Raw genomic sequence first — 15470 nt, forward strand, 5'->3', positions numbered from 1 at the left:
GCCTCGGGGATTGGTGACCCCGAGGTGCCGAAACTCACTGGGAGAATAGACTCACTGAGTTGAAGCACGGGCACCATAATCTCTTCACCTTGTGGCACTCACCTCTTGATTCCCGGCCTTCTGGCTAGGATCAGAGAAATTTTTATAGATCCGGCCGGATGTCCGGGCAGTATATCTGCACACATTCACTTATTTATTTCTTTTTTGTCTCACTGTGTCACTTTTTGCGTGTTGTGTGTTCACAGGATTTGTCAGGATGCGGTAGCCCTTCTGGGTGTCCCTCCTGGCGGTCTAGGGGAGGTGTGTGTGGCCATTAGGTTCCGCACCTCCCTGCAAACACCCCGGGTACTCCTGCTTTGGCAGGGTACCTACCGTAATCGGCTCTGCGGGCAGATACCTTGGCCAACGCCAAGGGGGATGCCGGGAGCATTTGTGGTCCCCTAGTAGCTTCGGCGAAAAGGGACATCGAACCTGGAACCTCGCAGGTACCTTTTGGTCCGGAGGCGAAGGGTAAGGTTTGTTGGGGGGCCTCTCTCCTATCGGAGAAGGGCTTGCGATAGACCGCATCCTTTGTGCACGTTTTTTTAGTGTAACACGTTTGCACTTTTTCTTGCACTTTCGGTGAATCGAAAGCACGTTCCTCGGCTTTAGATAAAAAAAAAAAAAAATCTGTTCTTATCAGTTTAATATCTGATACGTCCCCTATCTGGGGACCATATATTAAATGGATTTTTGAGAACGGGGGCCGATTTCGAAGCTTGCTTCCGTCGCCCTATGCATTGACCCGATATGGCAGTATCTTCGGGTACAGTGCACCACCCCCTTACAGGGTTAAAAAGAAAGATTCCTACTTTCATTGCTACCTGCTTGCTGGCTAGCCAGCTAGCCAGCCCTGTGGGCCTTGCTGCTGCTGCAGCCAAAAAACAAAAGGTGGTGCTGCTGCTGCTTCTGCTGCTTCTGCTTCTGCTTGTGTCTGGCCCCTGTTGGAGCGTCCAGGCACAGGACTTCTGCTGCTGCTGACTAAATGGCCTCCTTAATTGGATCATTTGAGTAGCCAGCACACCTGTGCAGGTAGGGCATGACATGATAGGCAGCTGCCTTGATAGCGGGTGGGTGCTGAATGTTCCTAATTGACAAAATAAGATTAATGCTTATGAAGAAATATAAAATCTCATCCCTTCCCCAATATCGCGCCACACCCCTACCCCTTAATTCCCTGGTTGAACGTGATGGACATATGTCTTTTTTCGACCGTACTAACTATGTAACTATGTAACATAACATGGGGGGGGGGGGGGGGGGTCTCCTGGCTGTTCACACAGGTGTGTCATTGCTGTACATTGACCATGCATTGCTTCTGTGGTATTGCAAAGGCAAAGACAAATGCTTCCAGCCATCCATTGCACTAATGGATTGGTCATCAGCTGGCTGTCTATGTCCCGCATCAATATAGACCAAAGTACAGAGGGTTAGGCTATGCTATTGTGCACCTACCTGATGCATCAGAAGGTGCGAGGCCCTTGCTAAATTCTGTGCACAGACTTTGAGATCTATGCTTTAGACTGTATCTAAACCTGCTCCAACATGGACTGACATTCTGGCCTACTTTCAGCCGATGCGACTTGTCTGTCGCTGAACAGTCGCTTTTTATGTATTCAGCACCTATGTATAATGTTGTAAAAATGCTCTAGAAGCTAAAGTCGCAGAAATGTCACACATATTTGGCCTGCAACTTTCTGTGCGACAAATTCAGACAGGAAAAATCAGTATAAATCCTTAGAAAATTATCCCCCAGTGTCTCCATCTGCTGGCGGTATTGAATAAGCATTGCTGCACTGATGGGGTATGCATTAGACGAAAAAAAAGAAGAAAAAGAAGAATAATACGCCCAGAAAAGAGGCGAAAAGGAGAAAAACGTAAAAAAACGTGAAAAAAAAGTAAGAGGAAGAGAAGGGAAAAAAAGGTGGAAATGGGTTTAAAAGTGATTTCGGCGGAGAAATATATATATATATATATATATATATATATATATATATATATATATGCGCACACACACACATAGATATAAACGTATTCTCCGTTGAGATATTGCAGCCGCTGCTGTGTCCAGGCCCAGGAGCCTTAGCACTGTGCTGTGATGTCACTCAATACCACTGACATCACTAGGTGTAAACAACATCTCTCCTTTGCTGTGTATGTGACTATGGAGCTGTTTGGTGATGTCGTCTATTACGGCCTTCATAGAAGCAACAGGAGATTGTTGCATCCATCTTGAACCCTCAGAACTACAGTGCTATGATGTCACTCACTTCCACAGGCCTTGCAGAGTGTAAACAACAACAACCCAGCTTTGTTGTGTATGTAACCAAAGGGATTTGTGATGTCACCTAGAACCTTCACAGCAGCGACAGCTTTATGAGGAGCATCAGCACTGCTCTGCCTGAGCAGAACCATCACCGCCATAGGTTGTCAAATAACCCGGATTTAACCCACACAGGTAAGTCCAATGGGGTGCAGGCATGTCCTCTATGCTTACAGCTTCCCGTGGGTGTTGGTTTGATACCGTTTGGGGACAGCCAAGGAGGCATCTGCAGGCAACAAAGGTAGGTGTGTGCTTGTGTGTGTGTTTCCTATGCAGATCCTAAGCCCAGTGTCACATGCAAGTAGGAGGAGTAAGAAGGGTTCCTGGCAAATCCGGGTTATGGATTGCATTTAAAAAGGCCCCGTGGGAGTGCAATGGGCCCCTGTCTTGCTGCTTAGCAATAATGGTATGGGTTTAGGTTCTGCTGTGTGTACTGGTGGTTGACTGCCCCCCAGCCCAGAGTGTGCATGGAAAATTGTCTGGCAGCCTCCCTGACAGCAAGCAGTGATAGTGCCCATGAAGGGGACCTTGTTGGGCCCGCCCCTTTCACGGTTATCGCTTCTCGGCCTTTTGGCTAAGATCAAGTGTAGTATCTGTTCTTATCAGTTTAATATCTGATACGTCCCCTATCTGGGGACCATATATTAAATGGATTTTTGAGAACGGGGGCCGATTTCGAAGCTTGCTTCCGTCGCCCTATGCATTGACCCGATATGGCAGTATCTTCGGGTACAGTGCACCACCCCCTTACAGGGTTAAAAAGAAAGATTCCTACTTTCATTGCTACCTGCTTGCTGGCTAGCCAGCTAGCCAGCCCTGTGGGCCTTGCTGCTGCTGCAGCCAAAAAACAAAAGGTGGTGCTGCTGCTGCTTCTGCTTCTGCTGCTTCTGCTTCTGCTTGTGTCTGGCCCCTGTTGGAGCGTCCAGGCACAGGACTTCTGCTGCTGCTGACTAAATGGCCTCCTTAATTGGATCATTTGAGTAGCCAGCACACCTGTGCAGGTAGGGCATGACATGATAGGCAGCTGCCTTGATAGCGGGTGGGTGCTGAATGTTCCTAATTGACAAAATAAGATTAATGCTTATGAAGAAATATAAAATCTCATCCCTTCCCCAATATCGCGCCACACCCCTACCCCTTAATTCCCTGGTTGAACGTGATGGACATATGTCTTTTTTCGACCGTACTAACTATGTAACTATGTAACATAACATGGGGGGGGGGGGGGGGTCTCCTGGCTGTTCACACAGGTGTGTCATTGCTGTACATTGACCATGCATTGCTTCTGTGGTATTGCAAAGGCAAAGACAAATGCTTCCAGCCATCCATTGCACTAATGGATTGGTCATCAGCTGGCTGTCTATGTCCCGCATCAATATAGACCAAAGTACAGAGGGTTAGGCTATGCTATTGTGCACCTACCTGATGCATCAGAAGGTGCGAGGCCCTTGCTAAATTCTGTGCACAGACTTTGAGATCTATGCTTTAGACTGTATCTAAACCTGCTCCAACATGGACTGACATTCTGGCCTACTTTCAGCCGATGCGACTTGTCTGTCGCTGAACAGTCGCTTTTTATGTATTCAGCACCTATGTATAATGTTGTAAAAATGCTCTAGAAGCTAAAGTCGCAGAAATGTCACACATATTTGGCCTGCAACTTTCTGTGCGACAAATTCAGACAGGAAAAATCAGTATAAATCCTTAGAAAATTATCCCCCAGTGTCTCCATCTGCTGGCGGTATTGAATAAGCATTGCTGCACTGATGGGGTATGCATTAGACGAAAAAAAAGAAGAAAAAGAAGAATAATACGCCCAGAAAAGAGGCGAAAAGGAGAAAAACGTAAAAAAACGTGAAAAAAAAGTAAGAGGAAGAGAAGGGAAAAAAAGGTGGAAATGGGTTTAAAAGTGATTTCGGCGGAGAAATATATATATATATATATATATATATATATATATATATATATATGCGCACACACACACATAGATATAAACGTATTCTCCGTTGAGATATTGCAGCCGCTGCTGTGTCCAGGCCCAGGAGCCTTAGCACTGTGCTGTGATGTCACTCAATACCACTGACATCACTAGGTGTAAACAACATCTCTCCTTTGCTGTGTATGTGACTATGGAGCTGTTTGGTGATGTCGTCTATTACGGCCTTCATAGAAGCAACAGGAGATTGTTGCATCCATCTTGAACCCTCAGAACTACAGTGCTATGATGTCACTCACTTCCACAGGCCTTGCAGAGTGTAAACAACAACAACCCAGCTTTGTTGTGTATGTAACCAAAGGGATTTGTGATGTCACCTAGAACCTTCACAGCAGCGACAGCTTTATGAGGAGCATCAGCACTGCTCTGCCTGAGCAGAACCATCACCGCCATAGGTTGTCAAATAACCCGGATTTAACCCACACAGGTAAGTCCAATGGGGTGCAGGCATGTCCTCTATGCTTACAGCTTCCCGTGGGTGTTGGTTTGATACCGTTTGGGGACAGCCAAGGAGGCATCTGCAGGCAACAAAGGTAGGTGTGTGCTTGTGTGTGTGTTTCCTATGCAGATCCTAAGCCCAGTGTCACATGCAAGTAGGAGGAGTAAGAAGGGTTCCTGGCAAATCCGGGTTATGGATTGCATTTAAAAAGGCCCCGTGGGAGTGCAATGGGCCCCTGTCTTGCTGCTTAGCAATAATGGTATGGGTTTAGGTTCTGCTGTGTGTACTGGTGGTTGACTGCCCCCCAGCCCAGAGTGTGCATGGAAAATTGTCTGGCAGCCTCCCTGACAGCAAGCAGTGATAGTGCCCATGAAGGGGACCTTGTTGGGCCCGCCCCTTTCACGGTTATCGCTTCTCGGCCTTTTGGCTAAGATCGGGGTTTATTGCCTCGGTCGGCGCTGAGGGTGCGAGTGAACTGCGCCGCGACTAGCTGCGTAGGTGATCAAGACTGTGGTACTCGTTACCGACAGATTTGGAAAGATGGCTGGATCCAACATGTCTGCAGTGGAGAAGACCGTACGCATCAAGGTGCTAACCACGGATCGTCTAAGAAACAGCATTGAATACATCGGCCATACCATTGTGGAGCGACTGGCAGGATTTTCCTTGAGCGACCTCTTTTGTGTCCAGGAGAACAAGCGCCAAGGTATTTATGACGTGTCCTTCTTATATGATGCTGACTGCCAGAACTTTTATGAGTGCTTAAAACGGAACAGTGGAAGTGAGGTTTTGCGGGATGTGTCCTTTTATCCCCTTTTTGAAATGGGGACAAAGACTTTGTTTATCCACATGTACAATCCGTTTGTTGATGTCTCTATGATTAAGAACTTCTTGAGCATCTATTGTGAGTCTATTGCTGGTGGTACTAAGCAGACAAGCAGCATTGGTGTATTTAATGGCACGTATAAGTTCTTTGTGAAGTTGCGGCTTGATGGAGATTGCATTGGAGGCGTTAAGCACCCTCCGGCGAACTTTACCATTGCTGGTTTCAGAGGTTATCTCTATTACTACGGACAGCCATCTTTCTGTAGAAATTGTCTATTGTTTGGACATGTGAAGGAGGCCTGCCCTGGCAGTAAGAAATGCAGGAACTGTAAGCAACCGGGGCATGAGGCGGGTGCATGTCCACACCCGAGGACCTGTGACCTATGTGGGGAAGCTGGCCATGTGTACAAGAACTGTCCAGTGTTGAAGAGGAGGGAGGAGGAGAGGAGAATGGAAGAGGAAATGGTGGAGAGGAGGAGGGCAGCTGCAGCTGCGGCTGCAGTGGTTCCTGCAAGAGAGAGCGTTATTATTGGAGAGGTACAGAGTCCTGTGGTGGTAGAGGAGCAAGTGAAGGTGGTGGAGGAGCAAGTGGTGGTGGAGGAGGAGCAAATGGCGGTGCAAGTGGAAGAAGGGGAGATTGAGGATGCTCCCAGTCCCCCGGCTGAGGAGTCGCCGCAAATTGAAGAGTGGTCTTCTTCTGAGGGTGAAGACCGTGAGGAGAGACATAGAGAGAGAGAGGATGACTTTGATCTTTTTCGTCCCCCCAAGAAGACGGCCAGGAAGCTTTCTGGTGGACAGATGGAGTCGACGCTGGTGGCTACGGACAATCGGTATCAACCGCTATCTGAGAGCGACATGGATGCGTGCTCTGCGGGAGAAGCTTCTCCCACACCGCTGAGGAAAGCTACCTAAATAACTTTCTTCTTTTCTGTCAAATTCTTCCTTAGGGTTGTTAAGATGGTGGTATGTCTTTTTTAGTCGGTTCTATAAACGTTAGAGTCTTTAGAAGTAAAGTCAGAAGGACAGTAATTTTGGAGGACTTGGCAGGGAAAAAAGCGGACATTATTTGTTTGCAGGAATGTGGGCTAAATGATATTCCGGGGAAGGGAGAATGGGCTTATGGTCCTGCTGTTTGGTCGGTGTCTGGGCATAATAGGAATGATGGGGTAGGGGTGCTTTTTAAGAGCTTTAAGTTTGAAGTTTGTAGTTATGTGGTAATAGAGGAGGGGAGGTGTATCATGGTGGAGGTTAAGGTGCAGGGGGTTAAATTTAGGTTGATAAATGTGTATGCGCCGGTAAGGAGGGAGGAGCGGGTGGGGTTGTTGGAGGTAATTAAGAGGTTTCTGCCGGGTAAAATACCTTTGGTGTGGGTGGGGGATTTCAACTGTGAAATTGAGGGGAATGTGGATGTATCTGGGAATATTCTTAAAAGTATGGTGTGTGACTTTAAGTTAAAGGATGTGGCTGAAGCGTGTGGAGTGTGTCCTTTGTTAGATACATATTATTCTGATAGTGGAAGTCATAGTTCCAGACTTGATATGTGTTTTGTGTCTAAGGGTGTGTTATGTAAGAATTATATGCAAGAAAAAGTAGGATATTCAGATCATGAGTATGTGTGTTGTGAGTTAGTATTGGATGCAGATTGTGTGAGTGGGAGGGGTGTATGGAAATTAAATGTTAAATTGTTGGAAGTGGAAGGAGTGTATGATAGATATGTTAATAAGTATAGGGGTTGGTGTAAGAAAAAGAATGATTTTCCTGATATATTGTGTTGGTGGGAATGGGTTAAGGGTCAAACAAAAGTTTTCTTTAAAAGAGAGGGATATAAGCGGAATGCTGGGAGGAAGAAGAAGTATGAATGGTTGAATAAAAGATTGGTGTTTCTCAATAAGTTAAAGAAGTATGGCTGGAGTGTGGGTGAGCAGATTGAGGTTGTGAAGAGTGATCTAAAAAATTGGTTGAATGAGAAAGGTAAAGAGTTGATGTATCAAGCAAAACTTGATAAGTTAGAGAAAGATGAGAAATGTTCGAGATATTTCTTTAAAAAAGTTATTGGGAAGAGAGAGGATATGGTAAGAGTGTATGATGATGATGGCTGTCTGGTTAAAGGTAAAGCTGTGTTGGGAGTGGTTAAAAATTTTTATGAAGAGTTGTATGCAGTAAAAGATTGTGAAGAGGACTTGCAGGATGAAGTGTTGAGAGTGCTTGATAAGAGGGTGGATGGTAGTGAATATGGGACTCTGATGAGAGAGATTGGAGAGGAGGAAGTGAAGAGGACTGTGGATAGTATGTCAAGAAATAAAACGCCTGGAGAGGATGGGTTGCCTGTTGAATTTTATGCTTGGATTTGGGATGTTGTGAAGGATGATTTGGTGGAAGTGTATAGGTATATGTGGAGGAAGGAGAGAATGGTGGAAAGTATGAAGAGTGGAGTGGTTGTGTTGATTTATAAGAAAGGTGATGTGAATGATGTGAGGAATTGGAGGCCGATAACTTTGTTGAATGTAGATTATAAGGTGTTTGCTAAAATAATTACAAATAGGATGAGAGATGTGGTTGAGCAGGTGATTGGAGAAGAACAAGTGTGTGGAGTGCCTGGGAGAAGAATAAATGAAAATTTGTGTTTGTTGAGAGATTTGTTATGGGATAGTATGAGTAGGAAACAGGAGGTTAGAGTGATGTCGATAGATTTTGAAAAGGCGTTTGATCGTCTGTCACATAGGTTTTTGTTTAGAGTATTAGTGAGAATGGGATTCCCGGGTGATTTTGTAAATGTTGTAAGGATGCTGTATGATGGAGTATATAGTAAGGTTTTGATAAATGGTTGGATGTCTGAGAAGGTGAAAGTATGTTCTGGTGTAAGGCAGGGTTGTCCGTTGTCCCCTATGGCTTTTATATGTGCTATGGAGCCATTATTAGAGATGTTGCGGCGGGATAAGTGTGTTAGAGGGTTAAAAATTCCAGGGAGTGGTGGGAGAGAAGTCAAAGTTTTGGCCTACATGGATGATGTGTGTATTTTGGGAGAGTCTGTGGCTGTTATGAGAAGGGCAAAGTTACTAGTTGGATTGTTTTGTGGAGCGTCTGGGTTTAAGGTGAATTGGGACAAAAGTGAGTATAAATGTTTTGGTAGTATGCAAGGAAGTGAGGATGTGGGTATGAAGAATATTGAAGGTGGTATTCAGGTTTTAGGTGTTAAAATGGATGAAAGATTGGATGGGAGAGAAAGTTGGGATGATGTAGAGAAGAGAGTGTCCAAAAGATTGAGTCTTTGGAGGTTGAGAGATTTGTCTATGGTTGGGAAAGTGCTGGTTGTGAAAAGTGTAATATTGCCTATTTTATTGTATGTGGCAATAGTGTTTCCGCCAAGTTATATGGTTTTAAGGAAGTTAAAAAGAATTTTGTTTGTGTTTTTTTGGGGTACAAAAGTGGAAAGAGTGAGGAGAGAAGTTGTGATGAAGGATGGTAGTAAGGGTGGAATGGGATTTCCAAATCTAGATGTGTATTTGGGGGTGAATGTGGTGTTTGCGGTTAGAAGGATGATGAGAGGAGAAAAGAATTTTGCATGTATGTTGAGATATTTAGGTGGGCGTGTGTTATGCAAATTAGGTTGGCTGGAGAGAGATCTGAGAGTGCCTTATGCGTTTGTGTGCCCGAGTTGGTATTTGTATGTGGAAAAGTTTTTGGAGAGTTACAGGTTGATTGGTGTGAGAAAGGAGTTGTTTGAAAGTAAGAAGAATGTGTTTGGGTATGTCGCCGCAAGTGAGGTGGAGTGTCCGATTAATATGGTAAGAGGCCAGGATGTGTCTAAGGTGTGGAAGAGTTTAATGACAGATGGAATATCAAATAGACAGAGAGAGATAGGATGGCAGTGTTTGCATGGAGCCTTACCAGTAAGAGAGTTCCAAAGGAATAGAGGTATTGGAAGGAGTGAAATATGTCCGAGGGAAGATTGTAGTGGGGTTGAAAGTGTGATGCATGTGATTTGGAATTGTGACATGGCTCAGAATGTATGGAGAGGGATAGGTCCGTTGTGTAAGGAGTTGACTGGGATTAATAGGTTGTCATATGAGGTTGTGATGTTTGGTCTTAGTATGATTGGAAGAAAGAATGAAAGGGTGTTGTTTGTGTTGTTGGCGATTGTGAAGGAAGTCTTGTGGGATGTTAGAAATTTATATGTGTTTAAGAGAAAAGATGTGACTGTGGAAGGAAGTTTAAGAATGATTCTGGATAGGTTGTACACCGTTTATTTACGTGATAAAAAGAAATTAGGTGAAATAGATGCAGAGGGGATATGGAAATTTTTGAAGTGGAGACATGTTGTAAGGGTGTAATGGTGATGGTATTTGAATTTGTTTTGAATTTGCTTTGAACAAATAAAGAATGACCTAATGATGAGTTAGACTTTACCATGAGTCAAAAATGACGCGTTATCTAAGTGGTGTTTAGTCTAAACCTGAAGGTTTATAAAAAAAAAAAAAAAAAAAAAAATCTGTTCTTATCAGTTTTCATGCTGGTGGGGATGGGTGCTGCATGGAGGATGCAGGTGTACCAGGGCTTTCCGGGGCTGGTTCTGAGGAATCAGCTCGACGGCTGCCCCGATGTGACCTGTTCCCTCCGGGTCTCGCCATGAGGCTGAGAGGGTCTAGAGCCGAGGTACTTTTGTGCCTCGGGGATTGGTGACCCCGAGGTGCCGAAACTCACTGGGAGAATAGACTCACTGAGTTGAAGCACGGGCACCATAATCTCTTCACCTTGTGGCACTCACCTCTTGATTCCCGGCCTTCTGGCTAGGATCAGAGAAATTTTTATAGATCCGGCCGGATGTCCGGGCAGTATATCTGCACACATTCACTTATTTATTTCTTTTTTGTCTCACTGTGTCACTTTTTGCGTGTTGTGTGTTCACAGGATTTGTCAGGATGCGGTAGCCCTTCTGGGTGTCCCTCCTGGCGGTCTAGGGGAGGTGTGTGTGGCCATTAGGTTCCGCACCTCCCTGCAAACACCCCGGGTACTCCTGCTTTGGCAGGGTACCTACCGTAATCGGCTCTGCGGGCAGGTACCTTGGCCAACGCCAAGGGGGATGCCGGGAGCATTTGTGGTCCCCTAGTAGCTTCGGCGAAAAGGGACATCGAACCTGGAACCTCGCAGGTACCTTTTGGTCCGGAGGCGAAGGGTAAGGTTTGTTGGGGGGCCTCTCTCCTATCGGAGAAGGGCTTGCGATAGACCGCATCCTTTGTGCACGTTTTTTTAGTGTAACACGTTTGCACTTTTTCTTGCACTTTCGGTGAATCGAAAGCACGTTCCTCGGCTTTAGATAAAAAAAAAAAAAAATCTGTTCTTATCAGTTTAATATCTGATACGTCCCCTATCTGGGGACCATATATTAAATGGATTTTTGAGAACGGGGGCCGATTTCGAAGCTTGCTTCCGTCGCCCTATGCATTGACCCGATATGGCAGTATCTTCGGGTACAGTGCACCACCCCCTTACAGGGTTAAAAAGAAAGATTCCTACTTTCATTGCTACCTGCTTGCTGGCTAGCCAGCTAGCCAGCCCTGTGGGCCTTGCTGCTGCTGCAGCCAAAAAACAAAAGGTGGTGCTGCTGCTGCTTCTGCTGCTTCTGCTTCTGCTTGTGTCTGGCCCCTGTTGGAGCGTCCAGGCACAGGACTTCTGCTGCTGCTGACTAAATGGCCTCCTTAATTGGATCATTTGAGTAGCCAGCACACCTGTGCAGGTAGGGCATGACATGATAGGCAGCTGCCTTGATAGCGGGTGGGTGCTGAATGTTCCTAATTGACAAAATAAGATTAATGCTTATGAAGAAATATAAAATCTCATCCCTTCCCCAATATCGCGCCACACCCCTACCCCTTAATTCCCTGGTTGAACGTGATGGACATATGTCTTTTTTCGACCGTACTAACTATGTAACTATGTAACATAACATGGGGGGGGGGGGGGGGGGGTCTCCTGGCTGTTCACACAGGTGTGTCATTGCTGTACATTGACCATGCATTGCTTCTGTGGTATTGCAAAGGCAAAGACAAATGCTTCCAGCCATCCATTGCACTAATGGATTGGTCATCAGCTGGCTGTCTATGTCCCGCATCAATATAGACCAAAGTACAGAGGGTTAGGCTATGCTATTGTGCACCTACCTGATGCATCAGAAGGTGCGAGGCCCTTGCTAAATTCTGTGCACAGACTTTGAGATCTATGCTTTAGACTGTATCTAAACCTGCTCCAACATGGACTGACATTCTGGCCTACTTTCAGCCGATGCGACTTGTCTGTCGCTGAACAGTCGCTTTTTATGTATTCAGCACCTATGTATAATGTTGTAAAAATGCTCTAGAAGCTAAAGTCGCAGAAATGTCACACATATTTGGCCTGCAACTTTCTGTGCGACAAATTCAGACAGGAAAAATCAGTATAAATCCTTAGAAAATTATCCCCCAGTGTCTCCATCTGCTGGCGGTATTGAATAAGCATTGCTGCACTGATGGGGTATGCATTAGACGAAAAAAAAGAAGAAAAAGAAGAATAATACGCCCAGAAAAGAGGCGAAAAGGAGAAAAACGTAAAAAAACGTGAAAAAAAAGTAAGAGGAAGAGAAGGGAAAAAAAGGTGGAAATGGGTTTAAAAGTGATTTCGGCGGAGAAATATATATATATATATATTATATATATATATATATATATATATATGCGCACACACACACATAGATATAAACGTATTCTCCGTTGAGATATTGCAGCCGCTGCTGTGTCCAGGCCCAGGAGCCTTAGCACTGTGCTGTGATGTCACTCAATACCACTGACATCACTAGGTGTAAACAACATCTCTCCTTTGCTGTGTATGTGACTATGGAGCTGTTTGGTGATGTCGTCTATTACGGCCTTCATAGAAGCAACAGGAGATTGTTGCATCCATCTTGAACCCTCAGAACTACAGTGCTATGATGTCACTCACTTCCACAGGCCTTGCAGAGTGTAAACAACAACAACCCAGCTTTGTTGTGTATGTAACCAAAGGGATTTGTGATGTCACCTAGAACCTTCACAGCAGCGACAGCTTTATGAGGAGCATCAGCACTGCTCTGCCTGAGCAGAACCATCACCGCCATAGGTTGTCAAATAACCCGGATTTAACCCACACAGGTAAGTCCAATGGGGTGCAGGCATGTCCTCTATGCTTACAGCTTCCCGTGGGTGTTGGTTTGATACCGTTTGGGGACAGCCAAGGAGGCATCTGCAGGCAACAAAGGTAGGTGTGTGCTTGTGTGTGTGTTTCCTATGCAGATCCTAAGCCCAGTGTCACATGCAAGTAGGAGGAGTAAGAAGGGTTCCTGGCAAATCCGGGTTATGGATTGCATTTAAAAAGGCCCCGTGGGAGTGCAATGGGCCCCTGTCTTGCTGCTTAGCAATAATGGTATGGGTTTAGGTTCTGCTGTGTGTACTGGTGGTTGACTGCCCCCCAGCCCAGAGTGTGCATGGAAAATTGTCTGGCAGCCTCCCTGACAGCAAGCAGTGATAGTGCCCATGAAGGGGACCTTGTTGGGCCCGCCCCTTTCACGGTTATCGCTTCTCGGCCTTTTGGCTAAGATCAAGTGTAGTATCTGTTCTTATCAGTTTAATATCTGATACGTCCCCTATCTGGGGACCATATATTAAATGGATTTTTGAGAACGGGGGCCGATTTCGAAGCTTGCTTCCGTCGCCCTATGCATTGACCCGATATGGCAGTATCTTCGGGTACAGTGCACCACCCCCTTACAGGGTTAAAAAGAAAGATTCCTACTTTCATTGCTACCTGCTTGCTGGCTAGCCAGCTAGCCAGCCCTGTGGGCCTTGCTGCTGCTGCAGCCAAAAAACAAAAGGTGGTGCTGCTGCTGCTTCTGCTGCTTCTGCTTCTGCTTGTGTCTGGCCCCTGTTGGAGCGTCCAGGCACAGGACTTCTGCTGCTGCTGACTAAATGGCCTCCTTAATTGGATCATTTGAGTAGCCAGCACACCTGTGCAGGTAGGGCATGACATGATAGGCAGCTGCCTTGATAGCGGGTGGGTGCTGAATGTTCCTAATTGACAAAATAAGATTAATGCTTATGAAGAAATATAAAATCTCATCCCTTCCCCAATATCGCGCCACACCCCTACCCCTTAATTCCCTGGTTGAACGTGATGGACATATGTCTTTTTTCGACCGTACTAACTATGTAACTATGTAACATAACATGGGGGGGTCTCCTGGCTGTTCACACAGGTGTGTCATTGCTGTACATTGACCATGCATTGCTTCTGTGGTATTGCAAAGGCAAAGACAAATGCTTCCAGCCATCCATTGCACTAATGGATTGGTCATCAGCTGGCTGTCTATGTCCCGCATCAATATAGACCAAAGTACAGAGGGTTAGGCTATGCTATTGTGCACCTACCTGATGCATCAGAAGGTGCGAGGCCCTTGCTAAATTCTGTGCACAGACTTTGAGATCTATGCTTTAGACTGTATCTAAACCTGCTCCAACATGGACTGACATTCTGGCCTACTTTCAGCCGATGCGACTTGTCTGTCGCTGAACAGTCGCTTTTTATGTATTCAGCACCTATGTATAATGTTGTAAAAATGCTCTAGAAGCTAAAGTCGCAGAAATGTCACACATATTTGGCCTGCAACTTTCTGTGCGACAAATTCAGACAGGAAAAATCAGTATAAATCCTTAGAAAATTATCCCCCAGTGTCTCCATCTGCTGGCGGTATTGAATAAGCATTGCTGCACTGATGGGGTATGCATTAGACGAAAAAAAAGAAGAAAAAGAAGAATAATACGCCCAGAAAAGAGGCGAAAAGGAGAAAAACGTAAAAAAACGTGAAAAAAAAGTAAGAGGAAGAGAAGGGAAAAAAAGGTGGAAATGGGTTTAAAAGTGATTTCGGCGGAGAAATATATATATATATATATATATATATATATATATATATATATATATGCGCACACACACACATAGATATAAACGTATTCTCCGTTGAGATATTGCAGCCGCTGCTGTGTCCAGGCCCAGGAGCCTTAGCACTGTGCTGTGATGTCACTCAATACCACTGACATCACTAGGTGTAAACAACATCTCTCCTTTGCTGTGTATGTGACTATGGAGCTGTTTGGTGATGTCGTCTATTACGGCCTTCATAGAAGCAACAGGAGATTGTTGCATCCATCTTGAACCCTCAGAACTACAGTGCTATGATGTCACTCACTTCCACAGGCCTTGCAGAGTGTAAACAACAACAACCCAGCTTTGTTGTGTATGTAACCAAAGGGATTTGTGATGTCACCTAGAACCTTCACAGCAGCGACAGCTTTATGAGGAGCATCAGCACTGCTCTGCCTGAGCAGAACCATCACCGCCATAGGTTGTCAAATAACCCGGATTTAACCCACACAGGTAAGTCCAATGGGGTGCAGGCATGTCCTCTATGCTTACAGCTTCCCGTGGGTGTTGGTTTGATACCGTTTGGGGACAGCCAAGGAGGCATCTGCAGGCAACAAAGGTAGGTGTGTGCTTGTGTGTGTGTTTCCTATGCAGATCCTAAGCCCAGTGTCACATGCAAGTAGGAGGAGTAAGAAGGGTTCCTGGCAAATCCGGGTTATGGATTGCATTTAAAAAGGCCCCGTGGGAGTGCAATGGGCCCCTGTCTTGCTGCTTAGCAATAATGGTATGGGTTTAGGTTCTGCTGTGTGTACTGGTGGTTGACTGCCCCCCAGCCCAGAGTGTGCATGGAAAATTGTCTGGCAGCCTCCCTGACAGCAAGCAGTGATAGTGCCCATGAAGGGGACCTTGTTGGGCCCGCCCCTTTC

At 45.6% G+C, this 15470-nt stretch overlaps 2 non-coding genes and 2 pseudogenes across 2 annotated transcripts; all 4 read left to right on the forward strand.

Moving 5' to 3' along the window:
• The first annotated feature begins 640 nt into the window (after positions 1-640).
• On the forward strand, positions 641-821 carry LOC130299863 (U2 spliceosomal RNA; annotated as a pseudogene).
• A 2095-nt stretch (positions 822-2916) lies between these two features.
• Positions 2917-3107, forward strand: LOC130299839 (U2 spliceosomal RNA). Its single transcript, XR_008850883.1, has one exon. It is a non-coding gene; the product is annotated as a U2 spliceosomal RNA (small nuclear RNA).
• A 7818-nt stretch (positions 3108-10925) lies between these two features.
• LOC130299864 (U2 spliceosomal RNA) lies at positions 10926-11106 on the forward strand (annotated as a pseudogene).
• A 2095-nt stretch (positions 11107-13201) lies between these two features.
• LOC130299840 (U2 spliceosomal RNA) lies at positions 13202-13392 on the forward strand. Its single transcript, XR_008850884.1, has one exon. It is a non-coding gene; the product is annotated as a U2 spliceosomal RNA (small nuclear RNA).
• The last annotated feature ends 2078 nt before the right edge of the window (positions 13393-15470 follow it).

Source organism: Hyla sarda, unplaced genomic scaffold (genome assembly GCF_029499605.1).
Source record: "Hyla sarda isolate aHylSar1 unplaced genomic scaffold, aHylSar1.hap1 scaffold_1064, whole genome shotgun sequence".
Classification (NCBI taxonomy): domain Eukaryota; kingdom Metazoa; phylum Chordata; class Amphibia; order Anura; family Hylidae; genus Hyla; species Hyla sarda.